Here is a 13,154-nt window from a genome sequence, read left to right as displayed (position 1 = left end):
ACAGGCAGACCCAGGAAGAGCCTTTCTGAATCTGACATCTAGAAATTTGCTCAATGCCCTTTTCCTTTTTAAAAGCATTATCCACATCTATCACAGCTGTGGTGTATGTTCATTGTAAAAAATTTTGGAAATATAAATAAGTATATTTTAGTATACGTGCTGCCGGAGCAAGCACATAGATAAGTTTAAAGGGAAAGCCCACAACCTCATATTTTATTTTGTTGCAATTTCTCTGACCTTTTAATTATGTACTGCTAATACTCAATTGTTTGACAATCAATAAACGCCAGCGATTGCTGTGGTTGCTGTATATGTCTGTAAAGGAATTCAGTAGTTCAGGAATGTGGCCCAGCAGGAACACGACCTTTGAAGTCCCGGTCCAAATCCCAGGTCTGTCACTGGGTGACCTTGGGTGAGTTGCCTTTCTGGGTGTCATTTTCCTCATCTGGAAAATGGAACTGATGGCACTGAGCTCCCAGCACATGAGTGACTAACTGATCTTGAAGAGCATAGAGCTCTTTAAGTCAGCCTTGGGAGCAGATGTCAAGTTGTGGAGCAGCTGGAAGGAAAGAAGAGTAAGGAGGAGGAGGAAGAGGAGTGAGGACCACAAATATGGCAATTTCCACTGTCTGGAAACTCTCTGGTCCTTTCATATACATAGTACATTGTGCTTACTATTGTATTTACAGTGGAAGATTTTTTTCTGTTTTAAATATAATTAGCAACAGTTTAAAACCCAGATTTCAGCTTGTCTTTACAGAAGAATGCCAGCTAATGAATAAGAAGGAAGGATGAATTTGATAAACAACATTTTGTAAAGACCCTAAAGTAATAGGATGTGAATGCTGTTGTGTGAAAGATTGCTGGGTGTGGGATATAAGCACAGTATCTGATGTCACAGATTTTATATTAACTATAGGGAGGAGATGTATTGGACATCACTTTAGCCAAATGATCAGAATTAGATTTATAAATAATGGGACAAACTAAACATTATGTGCCTCTTGGTTTGATCTATTAGGGGTGATACAACATCCATGTATTATTTTTGCCAAAAATGGTTAATCTGCATTGCCTCAAGAGGAAGCTAATTAGGTAAATAGAGATTAGGGAATAGTCCATAAGACTTCAAATATGTTAATATTATGAAGGACAAAAAGAGATAGGGAGACAGCTCCAAATGAAAATATATCAAATAGTCAAATATAATGTGCCAACCTTGATTGAATACAGGCTAAAGTTTTTTAGGCTGTAAAAGACGTTGGGGAAATTTGAATAAGAACCATCTATTATGTGATATTATTATATCTATGTTAGATTTCTTGGCTGTTTGTTATCTCAACTGTTCAGGAAGCAGAGGCAGAAGAATTGCAAATTTGAGCTCAGCCTGGGCAACTTAGCAAGAACTTGTCTCTAAAAAAGGGGGGTGGGCTGAGAAATGGGGGTACAGCCTGACACTCCTTTGGTGTGATGATAGCATTGTGGTTACAAAAGAGAATGTCCTGTGAAGAAGAGATGCAGGTTAATGATTTAGGCATGAGGTGACCTTTCATCTGCAACTTACTCCAAATGGCTTAGCAAAAAAACGTGCATAGGGCCAGGGATTTAGCTCAGTGGTTCTGCTGCCTGCTTCGAAAGCTCAAGGTCCCAAGTTTGATCCCCGGTACCAAAAAAAAAAAAAAAGGTGCATACACACTTTTCTTCAAGCTTGACATTTAAAAAATAAAAGTTGGGAGAAAAATCCTGCCTTCAGATGAATGCCAGAGCAAGAATTCTCACTGGCCTTACCACTGACAGTCCCTCCTGGCCCCTGGGAGAATTAGGAATCTTCTAATTAAAAAAAAAAAAAAAAAAAAAAGTCAAGACCAGCATGATCTTTTCTATCTACATTTTTTCTATCTGGACATCTGGTCTACCATGGGTAAGTGTAATCATTCCCTACACTTGAATTATATTTGGTTTTGCTTTACAGTTCTAAGAAAATTCCACTGAGCTAATGTTTAATAGCTTCCTGAGTGTCAACACTACTAATGTGCCATTGATTTTAGACACCAGGGCTGTCTTGAATAGGTTGGAGAGAATATGCATGAGAAAGATCTTTCCTGTGATTAGAGTGTAGGAATTTGGCAATTTATAGAAGGAGAGCAAGGCACTTGTATGAAAGCCTCTTTCTTTCCTAAGAACATCTGATCTGTCCTCACACCTGCCCATAAGCAGGACTGGACCTGTTGTCTCATTAAGGAAATATGGAAATCAGGAAATCAAAACCAGACTGTGCAATTCCTGAGAAAAATCACACAAAATCATTAAAAAACTCACAGCATAGAGTTTAAAAAAATTCTCTTACATGGGGCCAGGGATTTAGCTCAGTGGTTTCGCTGCCTGCTGTGCAAGTGCGAGGACCCGAGTTCGATCTCCGGTACCAAAAAAAAAAAAATTCTCTTACATAATCTCAGTAGTGCAGTGTGAATTACTCTTTTAGGTGCTGCTTGGAGCAGATGGAGACATTATTTCACAGAAAGGATGTATGCAGCAGGATGCCAGCTCTCGGTGACAGAGGAAATTACTGTCACAGAGTAAAAGGGAGGAAAATAGGGGGAGGAATTCAGAAGACAGATCCGTCTCTCACTGCAATTGCATCAAGAGATGCCACGTTTCTTTCCACCTGCCAATTCTGATTGTTTCACCGCCACTGCCTAAAGATAGTGTTAAGAAGGACTTACTTCCGGGGTCCTCCAGGTTCAGGGAGAAAGGATGCCGGCCTTGATTAGTGATGTCTGTTATGATTTTTTAAATTTCCCATCTTTGAACTCCCAACCACAAACTAAATCAGATGCTTGAAAAACACTAACGCCTTCAACACAGCATCTATTAAGGTAACGATCATAAGAACAACTTATGTTTATGAAGTGCTTGCTGAGCACAGACAGCTCTCAGTGCACCTTGTGTGTATTGACTCTTTGATCCTCAGAACACCTCAATGAGGTGAGTGGACTGTTACCGTCACCCCCGTGTCACACATAAGGAAGGGCAGGCACCTCATGTCATATGCTTACCTCTGCAGCCTGGCCTTCCTGGTTGGTCCAGCATTTCAGATTTCAAGCCTACTGCCTTTGCTCTCAATCCTCTTTCCCTGCTTTATTTTGTCTTTGACATCTGTCACCAGCTGGCCTTCCATCTGTCTTAGTGATTTGCCAGTTGCCTGTCTCCTCCCACTAGGATGCTAGCACTTGGGGAAGGGATTTGTTTGCTCTGCTTTCTGCTGTATCCCTAGCAGCTTCCCTCAGTCAGTTTAGCACATAATAATTGCTCAGTAAATACTCATAGAATGAAGGAATCGGCCTCAGAGTAGTTCGGGGCTTTGCCAGAAGTCTACTTCTTATGGCTACTTCATGGTGACAGATGGGAGGGGGATTTCATGGTTAGTTTCTGTTGAGAAAGTTCCACGTGTGACAAAAAGAACCCAGAAGCTGCACAGAATATGAAATTTACAGATTTTGAGAGTAAAACAAAATGGGAGCCGAAGAAGCTTCCAGTCTGACAGAGTAGTTGCTCCGGGGATGTGAGATGTTGGGTCTCAACTTTCTTGGGGCCTCCACTGCTGAGAGATGTGGTGTGATTGCAGCCTGCTGGGATGGTGACAAAGCCCAAAACCTCCCACAAGGGACTCAGAGCCACCTGGGGCCTGGACTGGTCGCAGCTAGGCCTTTCTCTCCCAAGATGCTTTGGTTCAGGAACAGGCAAGTGGAGGGGTGCTGTTGGGATGCAGCAACTACTGGGAGGTGTCTGCCAGTGACAGGGAAGGAAGGGAGAAGGACTGTGGTCTAAACACTGAGCTTTGACACCCTTTCAGATGGCAGAGTTGCTCCGGTGTTGCAGGGGTTTGATTGTCATTGTAGAAACTGTCACAGATGGAGCACTGGCCGTACCACCTCCACCCTGCTAGGGGCTGGGGCTTGGGGAGACCAGGCCCAAGGGTGCTTGCAGTCTTCCCGATGCCAGCTGGTACTGTTTGGGCTTGGGGAGGGGACTGGGTAGCAGAGGCTGTGAAACATCCTAGTCACAGAACTTTCTCAGAAGCTTTCTGGTTATGACTTGGCTTCTCGGGTGTCTTGGCTTGAGTGAGACAAGGCCTTATCTATGAAAAGGCAGTGGGCTGCAGCCTTGGAAGCTGTGGTTCTCAGAATGAGCTCAGCTAACGTGACCTGCTCACCAAAGCCCATGAATCAGACCGCTGAACCTCCTCAGCTGAGGACCTGCCTTGGGAATCCCCAGGGAAGGGGGTTCCGGGAGCCCCGGGGCCTCTCCCCCTGATTGCGTACACTGCACAGTCGCACTTCCGAGCCTCATGGTCCTTAGCTAGATCCATATGCTTCTGGCCTCCACAGCTTCCTGGGTTGGTCCTGCCCCTTAGTGCCTGTTACACCCAGCTGAGGCCCATACTAGGAACACAGGATGTTCCCGCAGGACCCCTAGCAGGTCCTCTTCCCCTGAAAAGCTAGCTTAGTTTCCCGTTGCTGCTATAACATTACATTTCCAGTGACTTCGAATGACACAGATTTATTATGCCACAGTTCTGCATGTTGGAAGTCCAACACAGGCCTCCCTGGGTTATATCGGGCACAGGCAGGGCTGAGTCCTTCTGCAGGCTCGAGGGGACACCTGCTTCCTGTTTCTTCCAGCTGCCTTCCCTGCTGTCTTCAGCTCTTTGCCCTGTGACTGTCACTCTCTTCTGCCTCCCTCTCTGCCTCTAAGAACTCTTGTGAGCTGGGTGTTCGGGTACACGCCTATCATCCCAGCACTTGGGCGGCTGAGGCAGGAGGATTGCCATGAGTTCAAGTCCAGCCTGGAATACAGAGTGAGACCTTAACTCAAAAAAAACACAGCAAAACAAACAAACAAACAAACCAAAATAATGAAAGAACTTTTGTGAGTGCATTGGTCCCATCCAGGTAATCTGATTGCCTGTTGGTAACAAAAAGGTTAAAACCCTTAGTGGTCAAAGTCTGCCATGGAAGTCATCCTGCCCTGCGTGCGTGTTCTAAGCAGATATAGGGACACTAACCAAACCACCCAAGATATACACAGATCTCTGGTGCACATAAGACCCATTCATTGCTCCCATGGAGCCCTAACCCACCTCTTCCCAGAGCTAATGGATAGAGATGCCCTATCTAAAGCTAAGAAAGGCCTCTTTGAGGGGCTGGGGATTTAGCTCAGTGGTTCCGCCGCCTGTCTCACAAGTACAAGGTCCTGAGTTCAATCCCCAGTAACCAAAAAAAAAAAAGAAAGAAAGGCCTCTGCGAGGCCCAAACAGCCTCATCAAATTCCAGTTATGAACACGTAACTTCAGACACGATGCAGGTGCTCTCGGAAGACCTGCAAGGAGCTAGATGACCCAGAAAAAGACATCCTTGAGATGATTACATTTGCTGCCTGGACCCCTTTTCCTTGAACCCCTATAAAATCCTCCATCTCTAGCCACAATGGTGTGATTTCTGTCTTGGAAACTTGCCTGCTCTTCCTCTTGACAATATAGTCCTCCAACCTGAATAAACTCTTGTTCTCATTTTGGTAAATTCTTTTTTTTTTTTTTTTTTTTTTTTTCTGGTACTGGGGATCGAACTTGGATCCTTGCGCTTGCGAGGCAGGCAGTGGAACCACTGAGCTAAATCCCCAGCTCCCATTTTTGTTTTTTTTTAGGAGACAAGGTCTATGTAATTCAGGCTGGCCTTGAACTCACTATGTAGTCCAGGTTGGCCTTGAATTGGAGGCAGTCCTCCTGCCTCAGCCTTCCAAGTGCTAAGACTACAGGCAGTGCCAACCACAGCAGACAACCTAGTAAATTCTTTCACCCCCCACATCACTGGCCCTCCATACGCCATCTCGTGTGACATAATCCAGGAAAGTCTCCTAATTGTTAGGTCAATTGTTAGCAGTATAATCCCATCAGCAACTTGAATTTCTGTTTGCCACTTTGTTTATCCTATTCACAGACTATTCACAGATGCCGGGAATTAGTGCCAGGACATACTGTGGTGCAAGCATTGTTCTGCCTCCCTCTAGGCCCTGCAGGAGGTCCCGGATCCACACAAAACCTTCTTAATCGCTGCTGGTCACTGCAGAAAGCCGCTCATCCTGCACCTCTGGCCTCCTCCGGATGGCTTTTCTGGTGTGCACACTCCACTGCACCCCAGGTGGGGAACAAGCATCATCGCAGTTCCCCAAGGCAGAGTTGTAATAGGAGAGAGCCTCACACTGTCCCATGGACACCGGGAAAGTCTCGGGCCCCTGTGGGACACCTGGTAGGGCTGGAAGAGCCTGAACTGCAACTCAGGGCTTCCTTGGCTCTGAGGCAGTGACAGAGAAGGTGGGAGAGGGCAGCAGTGCCAGCAGTTGGCCATGTGTGGCAACCCTGAGGACATCCCTGGGACAGGGCAGCAAGCCGCTGTGGCAAGGGAGAAGCCTGACTGATGATCCTGTGTGTGTCTCTGGGATGTGAAATCCCCATCTCTCTTCGGTCCTCAGACTTTGGAAATGCCCGCAGCATGGTTGGCAGGGGGCAGGGGGTATGGAGGGGCTGGCAGCTGAGCCCTGGGAACTCAGAAAGCCCGGGATGGAACAGGACAGCTCGGGAGGGCAGTGCCAACACAGGGGCCTGGCTCCAGATGAGCCAACCTCATCAGCGTCCGAGGCAGGGCCAGGCTGCAGCTGACTCCCACATGGCACAGCTAAGGCTGGCCGGCATGTCTAAGTCAGACATTGCTGCTATAGACCTGGAGGCGACGAGAGAGCCTGTCTAGGTAGTGAGGAATGCTCCAAAACGCCCACCAGGTTTGCAGCCCCTGGAACCAGGTTGTGCTGCCCACAGGCCCTCCTGTGCCCCTTGGCTCCGCCTGCTGCCCACTGCAGGGCTGCTCAGGTCCCGTGAGCTTCCTGTGACCAGGCCGTGTCTGACCTCAGATGCGACTGCCCTGGGCTCAGTGAAGGAGGCAGAGTGTCCCCTCCTGCTCTCAATTCTCGGGGCCCCGGTGACTGAGCGGCCAGTGGTGCCAAGAGAAACTGTCAGCCTCTCTCGCTTCTCAGGGCCAAAGGCTCTGCTGTTTTCAAGGCCCTCGGTCCACGTTGCCAAACTGCCTGCTGGAAACCACTGGGGACGCCTGCCTCTCCGAGCACTGCCATTTAGGAAATCTCTGCTAGCTTGATGCGAAGAGAACAATTTCATTCTCACTTTCAGTTCTTTGATTACGTGTGAAGCTGTGTTTTTAAAATATGCGCATTACTTATTTTTGAATGGGATTAGTAATAATGAGAAGCCCATTTCAAATGCCATTAAACCTCTGTTTAGATGTGAGAAGAAATTTCATTTCATACGAAGAAAGGAAGGTTTGTTATCTGTATGGCTTTTGCTTTGAGAGTTGAGGTTTGGAGAGGGGAAAGAAAAGAAAAACCAAGGAGAAAATCCAGGAAGAGGGGAAAGAGAAGTGGAGAAGAATACAAGCAGGAAAAAGAGGGAAAAAGGAAAGCAAGCACCTTGCTTTGCACCTTGTCCAGGGGCTATGGTCCAGAGAGCCTTGTGTTTTTGTTTTTCTCTGTAATCATTGAGAACAAAAATAAGGGCCCCCCACAGCACCCCAGCAGTGTGGTGTGGGGTGAATAGAGCTGCTGGGGGCGGGAGTCTGGGGACCGAGGGTGATCTCAGCTCCCAGGATCCTTTGAGAAGCAGCTGTCAGCTGAGGCTGGCGGAGGCGCAGAGCTGGGGTGGAAGCCTGTGCGGGAGGGGAGCGGTCTGGGCAGCCTGGCCCGAGCTGGGGAGGCTGTGTTTGGAGTGAAGGAGGACTTGTTAAACTTGAAAACCAAAGTACTTTGAGAGCAGCACTAAATCAGTCATGAAGTTGAGCAGCAAAGTCAGTTTTATTGGGAAAGGGACAGGAAGTATGGAATGGGTTTGTTCCCTGGAGCTAAAATCCCTTATTACATTTGCAATTTAGATGCAATCTTCTAGATTTTTCGCATGCTCTTTTTTTTTTTTTTTAGTGGTATTGCAATGTCTGTTTCCTTTATTGGTACTTTGGAACTGTGAGGGTTACAATGGACTCTCATGAGGAGTAAAAAGCAGCCAGCTATGCATTACACCATGGTTTCACACAAAGCAGATAAATATCAGAATGCCTGATTTTCTGTTTATAAAATTCCTAAGGGCATATGGCAGAAGAATGCTAGAAAAATCAATGTGGGAAGAATACGCATAAAGATGTGTTTCTTACATCAAGAAAGTCCCAAGAATCACAAAATCTGCAGAAGCTTGGTTAATCAAATACTGCAGGACTGATTTAATCAGTATAAAATTGAAAGAGCTTTAGATCTGTAATAAAAATCCAAATTTGGGGAAGGGCAAACTTTAAAACAGCAGCCAAGTAGGGAGAAAAGGTGGGGTGAGGAGGGTGAGAGAACAGGCCTTCCAGCATGCTCTTTAATTGTACTCTTTCCCTTCACTTGGATCGTGCAGCTGGCTGAGGCCCAGGTGCCGTGGAGTCAGCACACCTGGCGACTTCCGTCTCTGACTCACCTCTGTTAAGGTCATTTGGTGTCCTTGGTAGCAACACTTTCGCCCTCCCCCAACTTCCATTCATGATCATAAAGAGCAAGGACTGCTGGGTGTGGGTGTAGTGGCAAACGCCTTCATCCCAGCATTCTGGGAGGCCAAGGCAGGAGGGTTGCCAAATTCTAGCCCAGCCTGGGCAACTTAGTGAGACCTTCCCTTGAAATTTACAAAAAAAAAAATTTGGGCTGGGGCTGAAGCTCAGTGCAAAGGCCCCAGGTTCAATCCCCAGTAAATTGTGCACACTGAGTTAAACGTAAAATTGACAGTAGGGTTGAGCTGAACCAGGTTCAGCGTGAACCTATGAATAGTCTTATTTAATCCTCGAATAGGATGTGACTACGATGTTCTGCCTTCCACTTTGTGGGAGCACCCGGAAGAGCCACAGTAGAGTCCTAAAGGGCCATGTGAACTGGCCACATCCACAGCTGCCAGCCCGGAGGTCCCTGGGCCCAAGGGCTGGGAGCAGGTGGGTGACACAGCAGGAACCCTGCCCTCCGCATGGGGGCGCCCTGCTCAGGCCCACAGCATCTCCTCCTCCTCCTCCTCTTTCTCCTCCTCCTCCTCCTCTTTCTCCTCTCCCTCCTCTTCCTCCTCCTCCCCCTCCTCCCTCAGCCAACAAAGCTGGGGCATAACTGAAAAAAAGTGCTTGTGTTTTATGATGCACAGTGTTATGTTTTGATACAGGCACCGCTGTGAAATGACCAAATCAAGGTAATCAACATCATCTATTACCTCACCCACTTACTCTTCTTGGTGGGGAAAACATTTAAGATCTGCTATCCTTAGCAATTTTCGAGTCTCCACTACATTATTACTATTATTATTATTTTTTGGTTTCGTTTTGCTTTTTTGAGATAAGATCTTGGAACATAGTTTAGGCTGGCCTTGAACTCACTATGCAGCCCAGGCTGGCCTTGGAGCCCTATCGATCCTCCTGCCTCAGCCTCCCAAGTGCTGGGATTACAGGTGTGTGCCGTCACACCCAGCTCCAAAACATTATTATTAATAATGGTCACCAGGTTGTACAACAGAGCTCCAGAGCTCATACTTTTATCTTCTGAACCCACCCCCAGCCCTCCAGCCCCAAGCCCGGGCAAACACTATTCTGTCCTCTGGCTCTGTGAATTTGACTTCTTTGGAGTCCATGTGTAAGTGCGGGCATGCTGTGTTTGTCTTTCTGTGTGGGGCTTATCTCACTGAGCGCATGTCTTCTGAGTTCACACGTATTGTCTCAAATAAGATTTCCTTTTATAAGGAAGAAAGGTTTTATTTTCTTTATCCATTCAACTGTCAGTGGACACTTGGGTGACTCCAGGTCATGGTTATGAATAAAAATGGCATGTTTTTCTTTTTTTTTGGTGTGGCACTGGGGATTATATCCAAGGCTTTCACACTGCACTACACCCCCTGTACTGTTTTATTTTATTTTATTTTTTGGTACCAGGGATCAAACTCAGGACGCTGCACTTGTGAGGCAGGCATGGTATATACTTTCTAATTTTAATTTTTTATTTTGAGAGAATCTCTCTAACTTGCCCAAACTTGTGCTCCTCCTGCCTCAGAGTGCTGGTATTTACACCACTACACCCAGTTTAAAAAGGACACTTTATTGGGAGGCTGAGGCCGGAGGATGGCCAAGAGTTCGAGGTGAGCCTGGGCTACATAGTGAGTTCAAGGCCAGCCTGAACTACATAGTGAAAGCTGTCTTAAAAAAAAAAAAAAAAGAACACTTTTAAAAAATGCCACTACTGCTCCAGTCTCACAACTAACAAACTTAGAAGACAGTGTTTACACTTTGATAATATAAACATTTATGACCTCTGTAAATCTAGTCAGAAATCACTTTAGGTTTTCTTGGGTAAGTTAATTAGTTTATGGGAAGCAGAGTACTGGGTACTAGTGGTCCAAAGTGCGATAAAAGACTAAAATAAAATGCTAAACCTTGAAAGAAACCAATTTATGCACTAAAAGTTTGGGCTTTGGTCTGATATTGACACAATATCTGTGTAAAATGACAAAGAAACTGTTGAGTCCTGCTGTATTTTTCCTCTTTTGGATCTCTCAACACTAAATGTGTTCTTTCCAGGAAGTTTGATTGAATTACTGTGCACACTCGCTGTGTTACTGACAGACAGGGGAGTCACGTCATTGTTAGCGATTTCAGAAATGAAAATGAGAAACAGAAGCTTCAATTACTTTCCTGTCAAACCGTGTTCCTCGGAGTCACATTTCTGTGCTGGCTCTCTGCTCTTGGATTTGATGTGCTTGGCTGAGCAGTGTGGTGGATCCCTTCCACTTCCGGGCAGGCCCTGCTGTCCCCACACTGTGATCTGCCTGTGACAGCTCTGCACCAGACCCTCTGGTGGCAGCCAGCGGCTCAGCCACACACTGAATTAGTCTTAGTGCCGGTGCTGAAAGCCCTTCAGCGTGATCCTTGAGATTTAAAAGTTGTTTAAAAATTTTGCAAGCGTCAAGTGCCAGATGATACACTAGTGAGTGTTGAATCTCAGGCTGTAGGTATACTTCCTTTGTAGATTTTCCAGTTCTTTGCTAATTTTACTGTAACTGTTTCATTTAAATTTCTTACACACTAACTTCGTCCGTGCAACTGAAATAAATCGTGGTGTAAAACAGTCAGTCGTGGATGTCATCCATATTCAGACCCCTCTGTGTCAGAAGTGTTATTTTATGGCTTTGTTGAAATTCACACCCAAGTAGAGAACTTGTTCCTTCCTTTAACAGTTTCCCTTTCTCTCCCCTCTTCTCCCTTCCCTTTGGGATTCATTTGGTTTTTTGCTTGTTTATTTGCTATTTGTTATGTTTTGTTTTTTTCAGACAGGGTCTCACTATGTAGTTCAGACTGGCCTTGAACTCACTGTGTAGCCCAGGCTGGCCTCAAAGTCATGGCAATCCTCCTGCCTCAGCCTCCTAAATGCTGGGATTACTGGTGTGCTCCACCACGTCTGGCAGGTAGCCACACATTTTTAACACACAGCAAATACCTGCGCCCCTCTACTCCTTCTGTTCTGCCTGCTCTGTCTGTGACCAGGACCTGTAGTCGCAGAGGAGCAACCTGAGCTCAGGACCTGAGCCCACAGAGGATGCTGGGAAGAGAGATGGCAGCTCCCACAGGCACACACAGGCAGGCTGGCGGGGGGGTCCCTGCTTCGTCATCAGGCAGGGACGCCTGTGGTTGGAGTGGTGTTTGGTTCTTTGCTACATCTGCAGGGCCTGGTGCAGGGCCTATCACCTGCAGGAAGAAATCTTGGTCTTCCTGAGGACAGGAAGTGGGGCTTCTATGGGGGTCTTTGTGGCGCAGGCCTGAGGAGTCCTGGTGAACAGGATGTGTACCTGTAACAAGCACTCAGTGATGTTCTTTCCACTCCTCGTATGGCAGCATTTCTGAGTCACTCTTAGGGCTCCACCATGCGGCTCCTCAGTCTCAATCTGACTACCAGTGCGTGCCGGGTCACAGTCATCTCCTCCCTGGGAGCCAGCCAGCCTCGGTTACGGGAATCTCGTCCCCTCCCAGGCCTCTCTGCTGCTCCCTCCCCACCTCGAGCGCATTCTGGGGTTTTCCTGGGGTTCCAAGTCAGCTGGTGCAGACTCCATGCAAAGGACCGGGCCGCTCTAGTTTTCTAGGTCACTGAGCTTGCGACGTCCCTCGGAAGTCCGTCCCGTCACACGGGGGAGGACTGTGGATTTGCTCCTCCCCACACCAGCCTGCCCAGTCCTGTGCCCACAGCTCCTCCAGGCCTTCCTGGGGCCCCGACAGCAGAGCCGGCTGCTGTGAGTGACAGTGCTGACAGGGGCTTCTTGCCTGGCTGTTCTCTCGGCTTCTGATTTGGGGCTCAGGCCGGAGAGAACAGGGCCAGCCTTGGGGACCCCCACGCCATACTCCGGGTGTACCCCTTCCTGGGACAGACCTCAGTAGGAGGCTCTTAGCTCCCCAACTCTTGCTGCCATAGAGTGGGTCACGTCCCTGTGTGGGGGTACCCAGAGACAAGCTCAGGTACCCCTGCTCATTCCAGGGCCCTCTGGGCTCAGGGACTGGCTGGGCCTCAGGAACCTCTGTGGGGGTAGCAGAGGGTGTGACCAGGAGGAGGGCACCAGCTGGCAGTGCCCAGGGAGGCTGCTAGTGGGATGCTGTCTGTGGGCCCAAGCCGGGCCTAATGCAGGCTGCTCAGGCTTCGGAGGGCCCTGCCCTGGCTCTGGGCCCAGCATGGCTTCTGACAGCTCCACCAGGGCCGCAGTTTCCACACCTGTATGATGGGCACGGCTGTACTGCTGCAGGACTGCTGGGGCACGCTGTCTCTCTCATTTACCACTCAGACCTCGCAAGGACAAGTCGGAAGGGACCAGGACTGGGACACACTCAGGTGTCAGAGCCCTGGGGTCCTGCTCCCACCTGACACTGGCAACTATGAAGCAGAAGCAGGTCTGCTCCATCCAGCTGCCCCAGCCCCGCCCTTCCATGCCCTCCCCCTGCCTTCTGCAACCCATCCTGGCCCTCACTTGCAGGTCTCCCCTGACAGGCTCCTGTCTCCTG

General features: G+C 48.0%; 1 protein-coding gene across 5 annotated transcripts in view; it reads left to right on the top strand.

The window, feature by feature from the left end:
* Window positions 1–13,154, top strand: part of Gpr55 (G protein-coupled receptor 55) — a 53,682-nt gene that overhangs the window by 6,090 nt on the left and 34,438 nt on the right. The gene's annotated exons all lie outside the window — the stretch shown is intronic.

Source organism: Heterocephalus glaber, unplaced genomic scaffold (genome assembly GCF_053883595.1).
Source record: "Heterocephalus glaber isolate CG9 unplaced genomic scaffold, H.glaber_assembly_v1.0 deba00001004, whole genome shotgun sequence".
Taxonomy (NCBI): domain Eukaryota; kingdom Metazoa; phylum Chordata; class Mammalia; order Rodentia; family Bathyergidae; genus Heterocephalus; species Heterocephalus glaber.
This window is presented reverse-complemented; position numbering and strand designations above follow the sequence as displayed.